Source organism: Alligator sinensis, unplaced genomic scaffold (assembly GCF_000455745.1).
Source record: "Alligator sinensis unplaced genomic scaffold, ASM45574v1 scaffold442_1, whole genome shotgun sequence".
In the NCBI taxonomy this organism is placed as follows: domain Eukaryota; kingdom Metazoa; phylum Chordata; order Crocodylia; family Alligatoridae; genus Alligator; species Alligator sinensis.
Genome location: NW_005841829.1, coordinates 3,311,523 through 3,326,576, shown reverse-complemented (window position 1 = coordinate 3,326,576; position 15,054 = coordinate 3,311,523). Strand labels below are relative to the sequence as shown.

At 39.9% G+C, this 15,054-nt stretch overlaps 1 protein-coding gene across 2 annotated transcripts in view; it reads left to right on the top strand.

Annotated features, from left to right (window-relative positions):
- Positions 1–15,054, top strand: part of EHF (ETS homologous factor) — a 57,453-nt gene that overhangs the window by 5,228 nt on the left and 37,171 nt on the right. The window contains exon 1 of one of the 2 annotated variants that reach the window (XM_006014659.3): positions 6,580–6,704. The exons of the other annotated variant lie outside the window; for it this stretch is intronic. The gene's annotated coding sequence lies outside the window, so the exon portion shown is untranslated. Of the gene's footprint in view, positions 1–6,579; positions 6,705–15,054 lie in introns of those variants that run through there. 2 annotated transcript variants of the gene reach the window in all.

The following is a 15,054-nucleotide window of genomic DNA, read 5'->3' as shown; positions in this document are numbered from 1 at the left end:
GCTGGGTCTAGATGACACCAGCTAGATGCTTATCTAACCTCCTCTTGAAGACCCCCAGGGTAGGGGAGAGCACCACCTCCCTTGGGAGCCCGTTCCAGACCCTGGCCACTCGAACTGTGAAGAAGTTCTTCCTAATGTCCAATCTAAATCTGCTCTCTGCTAGCTTGTGGCCATTATTTCTTGTAACCCCCGGGGGCGCCTTGGTGAATAAATACTCACCAATTCCCTTCTGTGCCCCCGTGATGAACTTATAGGCAGCCACAAGGTCGCTTCTCAACCTTCTCTTGCGGAGGCTGAATAGATCCAGTTTCTCTAGTCTCTCCTCGTAAGGCTTGGTCTGTAGGCCCTTAACCTTATTGTCAGCTGGAGGTGATTGAGACCCTGGTATGGTCCTAACTCTACCACATATTCAATTTAAGGTGCAATGGAAACCAGCCACAAACATATTGCACACTTTTTGTGTAATATGTTTGTGGCTGATTTCCCTTTTTGTGGCACCATTAATTCCCTGAACGTGTGGCTGGGTTACTATTTAAGACGCAATTAGCAAACTAACGGTGTCTTAAGTGTAACACCTGCCAGGAGCCATTTCATTTCAGACTTTCTTTTTAAGGCTGAATATGATGGGAAAAAATAATCTAGAGCAAGGCCTGGGCAGTGACAAAGTTGTCACTAAAAGTGATGGTGTATAGTGGTGATGTCAGGTTAGCATTTGCAAACACTTTTACAAGTGCTTTCCCCCTGCCATGTGATTTAATTTGCACATTTCTTCTGAGGAAAACCCCTGCACTCTTTTTTCCTAACAGAGCATGTGTGAAGCACTTTCGCCCCCGCCCAAATTATGGTGTCAGTGCCATACAGGAAAGCCACAACTATTCATACAGATGCTATTATGGGGCAGAAATAGGCACACTTATAACTCTATGCAACAGTGCTAACAACACAGATGTTGCCTGCCATTCTGGTTCTTTTTATACCCATCTCTCTTGTATGGGATCAAATCTGTTTTTCAGATGAGACATAACACTAAGGTTTATGCCTGACCATATCTGGTTATTCATAATCTTATGGCACTTTTGTAACAGTAGGAGTAATGATCACACTCCTGGTCATTTAATGTAATTACATTCTGCCTTTAAAATTTCCTCTGCCCAATTAAAATTTCCAGGTGCCTGACATTTCTACACTTCCCTGAAAGGTGATAGGATTCTTTAAAAAAAACCCAACTGCTTGCCAATCAAGGTTGAAACACTATAAGCATTATTTGAACCTAAGCATTACTTCTACAGTAAGCACAATTGTATGTAACATAATGTAGGTTTTCAGCTATTATGACATTAGTGAGAGTTATACTAGGGAGAACTTCTTAAGTATTAAATATTGTTTTGGAGGCTGATACGTATTCCCTTTAGTTAAATCAATAGGGATATTCAATTCAGCCCAGAGTAGGACTTACATTCTGTGCTTGCCACCTTTCACTTAGGAAACCCTCCATTCTCTCCTTTTTCTCTTTGTGACGACTGATAAATAGGACTGCTGTGCCAGATGCAGAAAGTTGACTGCATTCTCCATTGTCATTCCCTATCCCGAGCACATCCTGAAGGGAGAAAATAGCCCTGATACATGAACCTTCTTGTTTGTCTTTTGATACTTGTTCATCTTTATATCTTTATTTGTGCACAAGAAACCAACAAATAAAAGAGAACACTATTACATTCTAATTAGCTTGGGTGGATAAATATACTGCTTCTGATACCTTATCTAGCACATTCAATGCTAGCTTGGAAGAGATCTTCACAGCACTTAATTATACCTTGCAGATCAACCCTGTGTCATAGAACCTGGGTAGTTGAATGCTCCAGGGCAGCATTCAACTGATTTATGCACTATCCTTTCCCAGAAATCACTCTCTCATCCACTACTTAACTTTGAATTTGTGCCACAAATGAAGTAGGAGTCCTGTGGAAAGAATAATACCCAGTCATATCATTCAAGATTATATCAGAATGCAGATTGTACACAAGAGTGCTAACTTAAACTCAAACAGATAATCTTAAATCTGATGTTTTCTATCTTTGAACTTGGCAACCTTAACAAAGTTCTTTTCACATAGGTTTCCCGTGCTTATATAAAGAAGAAAGATACCTCTTGATGTGCAAATATAAAAGGACAACAATAAAAAAAGATACAAAAGACGACTAATGTCCAGAGTTCATTGCAATGATTTAGATTGGGAAATGTCAGGCATCCTTAATAATAGGCAGTGCAACCTCACCTATAATATCTAATATAGCTTGGGTGTGAGTCTGTTTGTTTGTGATATTAGCCTTTTCTATTGCTATTCTCATAGAAAGTTTATAATTTTAGTGCCTTTTGGTGCATTTGTGTAATTCTCTTTATTATTCATTTGTTCACTTCTTCCCAGACACACTGAAAGGAAGAACAGAACTGAGGCAGAGAACCTCATACATTAAACCATCATTTTCAATGATTATTTGAAAAAATCCAGTTTAAACAGCAGCTTCTCACACAGCTAAATGTAGTTATGAAGTAAAGTGGAGGTTAAAATACATTTATTCAATTGTCTATATTTCACGCTAGCTCATATAAGAAGTTGGAAATTACCTAACATTTATGCTCTTACTTTATCAGAAACAATAATGATGAGAGTCCATTCTAGATCTTAGCCAGCCAGCCAATTAATATAATATTTTTATAATGGCTAAACATGGAAGAGGCAAATTCTAGTCATTTGAACAGGCATTTATGCCATATCACTGATCATATTGGTTTAAGGATTTTTGGTTTTGCCTTTTCTAAAAAGCATCAGACATTGGTTATGTTGGAGATTAGAGATTGGCTGCAGTGTGCTGATGCTCTTAAACAATACCATGAAACCTATCATGGTGGGTCTTGCTCATACACTCCACGGTAAATCAATCATTAGCCCTGGGGTCAAAAAGACATTTTCAGGTGGGTAAGGACCTTTGTGTTTTATTTTGCATTCTTTATGATGTAGTCATGGTCCGCTTCCTGGAATGTGAAGCCATATCATACCAAAACTAAATGCCTTTGCAGGTGCCCAAGATATTGCTAGCTCTCTAGTTTCTCCTTATTTTTTGTTTTGTTTTTTTCTTCTTGTTTTGTTATGTGGGCTGGGGAGCATGTTCTTGTGGATCCTTTTAAGTTCATATTTATTACGCGATTACCTGGGAATACAAGGGACTCAGGGAATAGCTGGGAATACGAGGAGGTCCTCTCCAGTCCTGTGTTTCTATGTGTCTGAGTCCCTCATACATCCTCTGCTATCCAGAGAGGGGAAGTAGCAATATCTTGTTAGTTTTGTGGTGCTCAAGGTCCGGAGGATATGAATGGGGAGTCTGGCTGCCTCAGAGAGCCATCAGTAGATTCTCCATTGAAATAAGATGCATGTTACAAGATGCATAACCTAGATCATAAGAGGTGTGGCTAACCAGTTGGGAGGTAGCGTTAAGGAGCAACTATTCTGTCCATGCTGCCTTTAGAAGTAGCCCATACCAGACTACTAAGTAACGCATGATGAAATGCTGGCCCATGGCCTCACACTGACCTGTTGGCACAATGTGGTTTTCTGTCTGTCTGAAAGAAACCTATTGTAGGTCTCAGCTGCTTTAGATTTCCCTCTCCATAGGAACCAGGATAAAAGGGGTCTCAGCAACCTAAAATAAGGGTGGTTCAGCTGCTCCTTCCCTTGCCCCCAGAAGTAGATACATTGTACTTCCTCTGTAGGTATTCTACCAACAGTTGGCATGTTGTGGTCTCCCTGACAATGTTTTCAATCAGTACTCTCTGACTATATTGCAGTGTACGTAAGACCTATCTTACTGTGGTTTTTTTAACCTTTCCATGTTAGGGCAAGAAGTGGTCTATTGTTACTCATGCCATACAAAGGGCGTAAAGTGCTCTCTCCATCTCTTTTTCTGTCTACTCACTGACTTTTTATCTGTCTCCCTCTCTGAGCTTGTGTGGCTCTCTGATTAACATAACAACTAATTATTACTTTGATGATGAAAGCACAAGTATAAATATGTACTAGGGGAGATGAGCTAGTATGCAAATAGTTGGCTCCTGTGACAAGCACTTAGAGAAATCTTAGGGCATAGATAGATAGATCATTGACCTACTTGTGGAAGCTACTAACTGTGGAAGGGCTGGTTTTTACCATCATAGTTGTTCCTTAGCATTACAACTGGCATGCAACAGAGTGATGGAAGTGATTGTCTTCCTTGCTTCTCAAGTGTGACTTTCTTAGGCTGCCAGGAATTACCATGGAAGCAGGTTGATGGTGTCAAAGGTGACACAGCGATAGCTCACCCTTCCAAGCAATGGCTGTATTATGAAGCACCTTCTTTCTGATAAACCAGACCGGCATGTATTTTAATACATTTAAATACAGACTGCAGTGCTGGTGAGTGGTGCAAGATGGCAATCCCTAGAGACTGAAATCCTCTATTTATCCAGATATTCAGCAGAGCAGAAGGAACAGGAGTGCAAGTTTTTCCCTCCCCATCCCCTTAATTAACAGGGTTTTCCACTAGAGGTCAAAGGAAGATCATTCTCTACACCTATTGAGGGTTTATTCCTATGGTCCCATACCCATGGCTTGCAGACAGCATGATGCCCATGAGATCCTCTGATGTTGCCTGTGGTCACAGGAAATGAAAAAGCTAAAACTGAGGCTGACAAGGAGAGCAAAGTGTGATAATCTTCACGGTGCATTTTTTGCTCAGTATTATTACTATTGCCTGTGGCCTTAGTGCCTGCATCAAGAATGTTTAACAACATCATTATATGATGACTGTTCAGTGGCCTCAGTTCAGTGCAGATCCATGAAGTGGGTGTTATGATGGATGGCAGGATCTGTACTGAACTGAGGCTTCTAAACTCATTTTACCAAGGCCACTGAACGGTCATCATCTAATGATACTTTGCTGTCTCTTGTTTCTTGTACACACACCTGAGTTAACCCTCACAGCCTACACAGTTATTTTTAGTTTTATTCAAGTTAAATTTACCTTTAAGATAGGGAAACAAGCACAAGGACCACATTTTTGAGGTATTTAAGTCCCTAATTCCCCTGCCCTAAGAGACCTATCCGAAGTTAGAAAGCAAATTTGTTATAGCTTTAATAATAGCAATAGGGGGTGCATCTATACATGTCCCAACTGCACCAAACAAAGTACTCAATGATAGTATAGTAACAGCCTATACTGTGCCATGCACGGTGTGCATGGTTATTTTTAGCTGCCATGTTGCCATAGCAACATGCTATAATGAGGGAGTGCATTGCTATGGTGATGTAGCTGCAGCATCATGGTTTGTGACCACCGATGCTACATTGCCATAGTGAGTTGCTACAGCCACATAACATCATGTGTAGACATGCCCAAGGAGACCTAACTTCCAGTCCCTGTACTTCAAGCACAAACCTAACACGGTATTAGCTCACCAAAGTCCAGAGCTGAAGTGGTGACCTACCTACTGAAAGGCTTTTGTCTTAGTCCTGATCTAAACTCAGTGAAATAATTGAAAATGTTCTCATTGATTTCAGTGGAGTTTCAATTCAGGTATATTTTTGTTAATATAAATCTCTTGGTCCTCCACTTTGATGGGAGGGCAGGGTTTGAAAAGACATAATGGGTGCCTGTACATGTGTGGGGATGCTGCTCCAATGTGCTCTAATTACAATGCATCAGAGCAGACCTAATTAATCGAGTCTCCTGGCGTGTGCTAATTAGCCTTTTTTGCTCAGTGTTCCAGCAGCCTCCGCGTCTTGTGTATTCAACAACATTGAGCTTCAAAATGGCAGCAGGGGCACTTTTTAAATAAAGTTCATTGAACGAGCTTTAGTTAAAGTGCCCCTGCCACCATTCTGAAGCATGGGACACTGCATACACAAGACACTGTGGGTGCTTTAGAGTGGCTCTTAGAGCCACTCTAATTAAAATGCCACCGCCCCCCCAAGCACGTGTCAAGATACCCCATGGTTGTAATTCTCTGCTTTTCCTTTTGTGTTGCCTAGTGAAGCTCAGTAGTGGCACAGCAGTGTATGGGAAATGGGTAGCCCACCATATTGAATCATCCAATCTATCCCCCTGCCCATGTGTGGGATTGCTTCCTGCAATACATTTCCTAGTGTATTTCAAGCCTAATTTTAAATGTATTACCAAACAGGGGTATTCTTTCGTTTCATTTCTCCTTGTTCTATTTATAAGCCACCGATCTACCTGAAATAACCTTTCATCCCCCCAAAAAAGAAAAAAGTAGATGGTCTTAAAAAAACAATTACAGAGAAATCAATCCTTCATCCATTAACAGGTTTCTATTTAGTTCTTAAGACACATGGGTAACCTGGTTAGACCTGTTTTGTTTGAACACTAAGGTGTGAGTTGGCCATATGCAAATCTTTTGCAATCTTTTTTTTGTTGTTGTTATTTCTGACCCAATCAGAGGAGCAGGAAATGACCTAAGGAATTACCCTATTGGCTGGGTCAATGTTCTACAAAATGTTTTAAAATTAATATCACATCCATTTATATTCACTCCTGTGAGGCTTTTGAAGTGATAACCCAGCACCTGTGTTTACCTAACCCTGCTATTCTCTAGGCAGTCTTTTCATTGTCTCAGCTAAAGGATTTCCCCTCCAGAATCAGCAGCTAAATGAGGTAAGGCTTTTTTTAAACTTCCTACTAAGCCAATGCCACTTAGAATAAAATGTGCAGAAGTGTGCACTGGAATCACTCCCACTCAAAAACCTGCTGCAGCCCCTCCCTTCCTACTTTTGAACAGCAACTAAGTTTTTCTGTGTTCTGATCAAAGACTTTTGAACATTACAATAAACACTTTTACTCCCCTGCATCCTGCCTCGTTTCTGTTTAAGAACTCCTGTTTATTTTTGTATTATGAGGAGCAGAGCTACAATCTTCACTTACTTTGAATGCCACCCAATATATACTCATTGACTTCTATAGAGTTATTCATAAATGCTATTCACTGTGAGATCACAGAAGATCATATATCTGGCCATTAGTTTCAGAAAAAAATAATGTTTATTATTGCATGTTTAATAGTGTTTGGGGATTAACTTCTGTTGCCCCTTCATCTCAGCATACATGGCCATACTTTGTCTCAGTGCAGATGGACCCTATATAATTAGAAAGGTCCTGCTGTTTTTGTACTGATGACAATGGTGGTGGGAATTCTGAGGATAATCCCAAACCCTAAAGTCCTTTCTCACTTTTTACCCAGTCTTTATTCAAGCCCACTGGCTTCTGTGGGGCTTTCCTAAAGTCCTTAGCCCCAACTCTGTTAAAACTCTTCAATAAAGTCAATGCAAGTCCTGCATTTACACGAACCAAATAAAATTATCGTTAAGACCATCAGAATTTATCTCTGGGAATTTCACCTTTTGAGTTCCCATCAATTTCAACGACAATTTTACCTGAATAAAAACAGAGCAATTCCTTTGAGAAGCAGTATTTATTGTTGTCTGTACTTGCATTGTAGTAGACAAGCTTGTGCAAACTTTCAGCAGAAAGACCATTCAGCAAATGATTCAGAATGTATAAAATATCTCTGAAAGTAACCAGGGAAACATTTACTAATACTTACTAATATTGCATCATGTAAATGATTTTTCTGCATCTATTTTTATATATATTTGAGACGTAGTTAGCCATTTTAGTTTGAAGTAGAAGGCAGGGTAAGTTTGCACCTTATAAACTAACCAAAGTGTGTGTATATCTATATCTATATCTATATAGCAATAGCTTGTGTGAACTGAAGCTAACTTCATCAGATGCTGTGAAGGGATGTGCAGAAAACCCACCTTTTATACATATTTGCTTATTTAGATTGCATATGTTGGAATGATTTTATTTAAAATCATTGCTTTTCCGGCAATGTTTAAAGTGCATTCAACTTCTTTGTTTTGTTATTTTGCTGAGTGAAAAAAGGCAGTTCATAATGATATAGCATATGCTATAAACTGTAAACCATAAATCATAAAGCACAACTGATTTACTTCAAAATTATAATTTTTACTAAGGCATATGTGTCTCTTTTAGGTATATGTCTTGCAGCAATGTTCCTTTATTTTTGTGGGTGGGTAGAAAAATCTGTTCTGAGTGTTTTGGTAGTAAATTTGCTACTGACAGTGTAAGTTGGCTGTCTGACACAAATTTTGCATTTTATAATCATCACAGGTAGGGAACAGAGAAGATCTGTTGTTAAAATAAGCCTGGAAGCCAAAGAAAAGGGTGGTTGTTAACACAATTACACAAAAATATTTCAGTAATAGATCCTTCCTGAAACATCAAATATATCCAAGAGTTTCATAGATTCATAGATTTATAAGACCAAAAAAAGATTGACTACCATGTAATCTAACTTTCTGAATAAAGCTGGTCATCATAGGTGCTGACTTTTTTTTTTCTGGTGAGGGAGAGTGCACAGGGGGTGGGGGGGGCAGTTAGATGATGGACATGTGGAAAGTTTTACACATTTCAGGTGCAGCCTTCCTCCCGAGCGGGGCCAGGGCCCTCACAGCCCCTACGTACTTGGCACCCATGCTGATCATAGACTCTCCCTGTAGTAATTCCTTCTGTGAGTCCAATAGCTGTTCTTGAACTAGATTGTAACTTTTAAAAAGCACACCCAGCCTTGATTTAAAAATTACCATTGATGGACAATCCAGCACAATTCTTGGTAATTTATCTCAGTGATTAATTGTCATCATTGTTAAAATGTGTTGCCTTATTTACAGTTTGAATTAGGCTGCCTTCCAGTGATTTGACTTTTCAGCCATACTTTTGTCTGATAGATTGAAGAGCCCTTTGCTATCTAATTCCTGATCCACACGTAGGCACTAAAAGACTATGATTCAGTCACCACTTACCCTTCTTTTTGATAAATGCAATGGATTTTGCTCCTTAAAACTTTCAGTAGAAGACAAGGTTTTATTATTTAACCATCCTCACAGCTCTTCTTTGAAGCTTCTCCATCTTTTCAGCTTCTTTCTCAAAATGTGGACATGATTGGTAGACCTGGTATTACACACTACACACTCCTACTTGAGATTCCCCTATTTATATTTCTTATGCTTTATACTGATATTATTTGCCACAGAATCACATTGGGAATGTGTGTTCAGCTGATGATCCCCACCTTTTTTCAGTCATTTAATTTCCAGGATAGCATACCCTATCCTGTTAGCACAGTTTACTTTTTTTATTCCTACACAGAAAAGCTTATAAATAGTCATTTTGAAAAACATTTCCCCATACACACCTTATCAAATGATTTAGATGCTCTCTATTTATGGCAGTCCTCTTCATTAATCTCTGATATTTGAGTTATCAATGCACATTATTATAAATGAACTTATATTTTTGCCAAACTATTGGAATGTACTTAGCAATGAAGACTTATTACTTTGCCCCTGACTATACAGCCATCACGAGAAATTAAGTAGTTGCAACTCAGGACACATCTGTTTTAGAAAGCTTTGAGAAATGCTGTGTTTCTTAGCTAGGGTGACATGTGTCCATATTATTTCAGCTGAGGTATGTTCAGGCTATAGAACAGGATCTAGGGACCACTGGTAGTGATAGCTCACAACTCAAGAGAGAACACTCGGTTACTATAGAAATCAGGACCCTGTGTTTTAAAGGTAATATTCAGGTTAGTTTGAGTTTTAATGACTGAAAGGGACACGTAACTGAATATAGGTATTAGTGGAGAACCATGCAAAGTCAAATTTTAACTCATTCAGCTCCTGCAGAGCCTCTTTCTGCTGCTTTCATTCTTAATGAATATGCATAGTAACGTGGATATTTATTGTATCTGGGAGGTACAGAAATTAGGAAGAAGTTTAAAGAACAAATAAGCAAACAAACAAACAAAAAAACCCTTAAAAGTGAAAAATCCATCCCAAATAATTAATAGAAATTAGGTCTAGAAAAGCCATGTTTCTATAGGTTTAGGTTGTAGCCATGTTAGGCTAAGCACACACCAACTGCTGAAGCTTCCTTAGCCTGACAAAGGGTTTTTGAACCCAAAAGCTTGCTTAATAACTATTCTTCAACCATTTGGGTTGGTCTAATAAAAGATATCAAATTCACCCAAGGAACCTTGTCTGCCTATGTTTCTATAGGTGATTCTACATCCTGCCCAGAGAGGACTGTTAGTGTTACTGAGTCCTATTAGCACACTATTCTTTTTTAAAATCCATGCATATGATAGAGAAGTGGGCATCAGAGAGTAAGCATCAACTGGGAACTAGAAGCATTGTTATTTGAAGGAACTCTGGAAGGAGCTGAAATATTAAAGCAGCATAGCCTGTATACACCCATTTGAGTATAAGCGTCAAAACCCTTCCAAATTCAGTGCTTGACCTTTTAATCATTGTGTACTTTTTGTGATTTCCACAGTAAAAATCTCTGTCAACACTAGGGGGCAAATCTTCCAGCGTTTGTTGAGGCAAACCTGCTGATTGCAATGGAACATTAATGAATTCACTCTTTTTGCTGATAATCCTAATTATTGTGGAGTCATTATGGGTATTCTTAAGTATGTTATGTACTCCTCTTCTCCTTTCTGACTGTTCATGAAATAGAAGTACAGCTCCACACACAGGGAAAGGCTAAAAGCAGATCAGCAGGGTCACAAGTCAAGTGTCTTTCCACACCTGGATGCAACCACCTGGCCTAAATATTAATTACTGCACAAGGAGACATGAAAATAAAGAACTAGCCACTGAATGTATTTCTGATGATCATAACCTCTCTGAGACCTTGTTAAATCCTCATTGCTTTTCTTCTCTTCCTGCTTTAGCTGAGGACTGGCTTTCAGCCACTGATAGGAAGAAAAAGATCATAGGCACAATTTTCTGCTGTAAATTTTCTGAATGGTTTACTAGAAAGATGGCTGGTTATACCGTATTAAGATGTAACAGAATAAAATATTCAGTCTACACAGAGCACCAGGAAATAAAAAGTTCCCGTACTTAGAAAATTAGCTATTTTAATTCCTGCGCAGGTGGTTATGCTGCATTGAAATTAAATATATGACTGTTAACTAAGCATAGTAAGCATAAAACTTTCAAAGCAAAATACGTTCTAATTTCTTACTAATGTTAAAAACTGTGCACAATAAGTGGTAATTCTAGTGTTAGCACGATGAAGAGACACTAATACCAGAAAAAGCCCAGTAGGAACAGTTGCTCAATATCATTCAAAATAGGAGTAAGACATAATGCATATTCGTTTTTCTTGCTCTCTTTCCAACATAACCACAGGCACTTATGCTTCAAGCTGTATGTACTGAGAGCCGGAATTAGTTCTTAATAAAGGACCAAAGATTTATCACAGCAAGATGGCAATAAGAGGAGATGTGATAAAAACTTGAGGGCTGTTAAAGATCTTGTAAAGAAATAGTAGCCAGGGAGATGCTTACTTCATTCACAGGCAAGACAAAAAGTCTAAAAACATTTCCCTAAAGAAAGGGAAATATCTAAGGGCCAATGAAATCAGAGCTCAGGTTGAGGTCTTTGTAGCAAAATTAATCCCTGAAAACGAACAGGAAAGAATTAGCAAAAATAGGATCTGTTTGACAATGGAACAAACCTTTGTTTATCTGACTTCATTCTGTATGTCACATTGGTTAGCTACAGACATGTAAAAAGCCCGAGGTGCAATCAGTCTAAGTTATGCTGTTTTCTGTAAGTGGCGTAGTTTAGATCAATAGCGAAAAGAACACACATTTGCCCTTTGTTGTGGGGGAGAGGAGTGCAAGTCTTAGACTGGGTTCTGCCCTTTTAAATCCAGTCTGTGTGCACCAAACTGCTGTTCTATTATGGGTATAGACTGGTTTCTGATCACTTATACCAGTAAAAGTGTAATGCCTGTACTTAGCCCCTGTGAGAAAGGGATTAGGTAACTAGTTCTTCCCTAACTAGTTCTCTACCATCTAAATGGCATTCAGTCCTTGTTCTGAGTGAGATCCATCGACCAGCATATGAGAACTTTTAAAGCAACCTACAAGAGAACATTATGCATCCACTACTCATAATATTCAAATCAAGATTACAAAGGGCACTAAAACAATATTATCTTGCAGCAGTGGAGAGAAGGAATCTTTTCACCGGTAGTATCTATAAATAAATAACAGAAATGCAAAGTCCCTGCTTTGTATGCAGGAAAATCCAGACAGTGCTGTGAGATCTCTCCTGGGCTATGTGCTACAATAATCATCTCAGAATCAGATATGATTAGTAGAGGCCACTGAGCCCAGAAACATTTATGAATTTTCTTAATTAATCTAGTTGCAAAAATCCTCTTGTGGCTGAATTATGAGTGTGAACAACAAAAACAATTATTTTCTATTGTTAGATCTTGCTCTGTACTTTCTCTCACTCGGTGTGGAACAAATTACTAATTTAAGTCTCTGTATAATTAACAAATCCAAGTAAAATTGTCCAAGACTGTGGTTGGAAATCAGACTGAGCACACAATGCAATTATCACCCCCAAATTTTCTTATTGGTTTGGCCCAAACTTGTAATTATTATTACACAACAGTACAAAAGGAGGCAGCTTATTCTACTTCATCTCTATGATGCATTTTCAAAGGACATGTGGTTCTGCAATTGACTTATCATACACCCAGTGAATACTCTTCTGGGGAGACAAAAATAATAACAAGCAAGCCAAATCATGCCCTTTGATACCGGCCACAATAGCGCAGGAGCTTCATCAATTGACTCTCTACTCATCATTTTCAACTTAGTGCTGAAGGTTTGTCATATGTGAAGTGATGGCTGATTGAGTAGCTTACTGCCTTTTACTAAATAGAATAGCAGTGAAAGTGCTTTACTGGTGTGGCAAGTACTAAATAGTGATTTCTCCAGCTTTTTAGATTTGAGGCACCCCTCCTTAGACCCAAAGCACCCCTCAAAAATAGCCAGCTCTTTGTTTTTACTCTGTTTTTGACAACTGAAAAACAATAGAGGAACTCTTTTGTTGCAGAGAACTCAGAAAGGCTGCAACAGGGCAAAATGTTTTTAACGCTGTAGACGACTCCTATTTGAAATCTTTGGGTTTTCATCTTGTGAATCCTGTTTGCACACCTAACAGTGCTAGTATTGTATGGCACTCTGCAGCACCTTTGAAAGTATCTCTAGGCAGCACCCTTGAAAAGATGTCTAGAATGTAGTAAAGGGATATTTTTCTCTCATTCAGAGAGATGGCTTTCTTCAGCACTCCTAAGATTGTATACATTCGTAACATTTGCTATTTATCAAAATGAAAATAAAGCCTTTAAACAAATCCCACCAAACTCTTACAGGAGAAGAAAAAATGGTTCCAAATATCTGAAGTGTCAGGTCTGGTCCCTAGATAGTTAATTTGTCATTAAAAAAGTGACAGATGAACAGAATGTCCAGAATGAAGACGAACACTCTTCACCTGTAGCTTAGCGGCTTCCAGTTTTCCATTTTTGTCCTTCAGGACAGCATTGGAATATCCTGTGGGAAAAAGCAGACTTCTTTTGTACATACTTCTTTAAAACCTCAAGTGATTAATGGTTTTGGATGGTAGTCAAATTGCAGTCAACCAGATACATTTTTCTGAGACCTGATTAGTGCCACTCCCGACACACACATGCGTACACATGTGCACGTGCGCGCATGCGCGCGTGCACACACACACACGCGCGCGCATGTACATGCTCATGTACACTTCTTAACACCTGAATGACAGGTTTGTCTTTCCATCCAGTTTCTTTCCGATAATAGAAATTATTTTTTTTCTAGTATCATGAGGTGCCTTAAAGCTTAAGTGTGTATACTGCAGTGAACACTCCTGATACGTATCAGTTAGTGACTCATGTTGCCTTCTAATGGATGGATCTTCTTTTCTCTCTACTTGCACTGCTCTCTATTTAGGTGCTGTAGGCCAAGGGATTCAGTTCCCGGTGCACCAGTTTCTGTAATTAGTGTTCCTGCAGCTCATGGCTTTACCACAATGCCACTCTAGAATGAAATACCTCCTTTTGCCACACGTCAGGAAATAGGTGTCCCTCTAAGCTCTGTAAGGGTTGATCACGTTTTAGGAATAGAGCTGGGAGTGGGATTTTCTGAAGAAACTTTTTTGTCAGAAAATGCTGATTCATAAAACCTGCAATATTTTGGTTTTGATGTCACTTTGCCTAAATACAGGAGTGATCTGAGGGAACCTGCCAGGCTGGGAAGCCTGGCCATCTACGGTTTGTAAGTTCTATAGCAACCCCAGCAATGCCCTTGCCAGTGCCAAAGACCTGCATGACTTATCGGTCCATGGCTCTTGGGCAGCCCTGCCCTATGGACAGCTCTGGATTGATGACTCAAGGGATTCCAGGAGGTTTCCTTGGAGCTACACTCTGGAAGCCCTGGCAGCTGCGACTTTGTTGTGTTCATTTTGGGTATGTACAGCTATTTGGGGAGGTTAGAGGGAAGTTGGATAGAGTTAAAAATGACCACATGATCTAAGGGAAGTTGGGATATGGGGAGCTAGTAGGGGGGCTTGGGGAGATTAGGGGAGGCAAACAGGATCTGGGCGGGGAGTGGGGTTGGGAGAAATGGGTGGGGGCAAGTAGAGTCTACAGGAGGGATTGGTGGGATCAACGGGGCTAGCAGGGTCCATGGAGGGAGGCGGGGGGGGGGGGGTGGGGGGGGGCGGGGGGGTGGGGGGGGGGTGGGGGGGTCTAGCAGGGTCTGCAGGGGGCCCTGGAGGGGATGGATGGGCTCTCTGCACCCTGGGACCAGAGGCTATTTTTAGCTCCTTTAACCCCCTCACCTTCAGATGAATACCCCCCACCCTCTAGTGAACTAACCCTCCACCTCTCCAACTCACTTTGGTCAGCTTTTGGCACTGGTGAATGCTGGTAAAATTGATGCTGGGAGTAGGTTGCAGGATAGGGGGTTTGGTGGGCTTGGGGAGGGGTGGGCTGGTTTGTGGGAGGGGTTGTTTGTCTGGGGGGG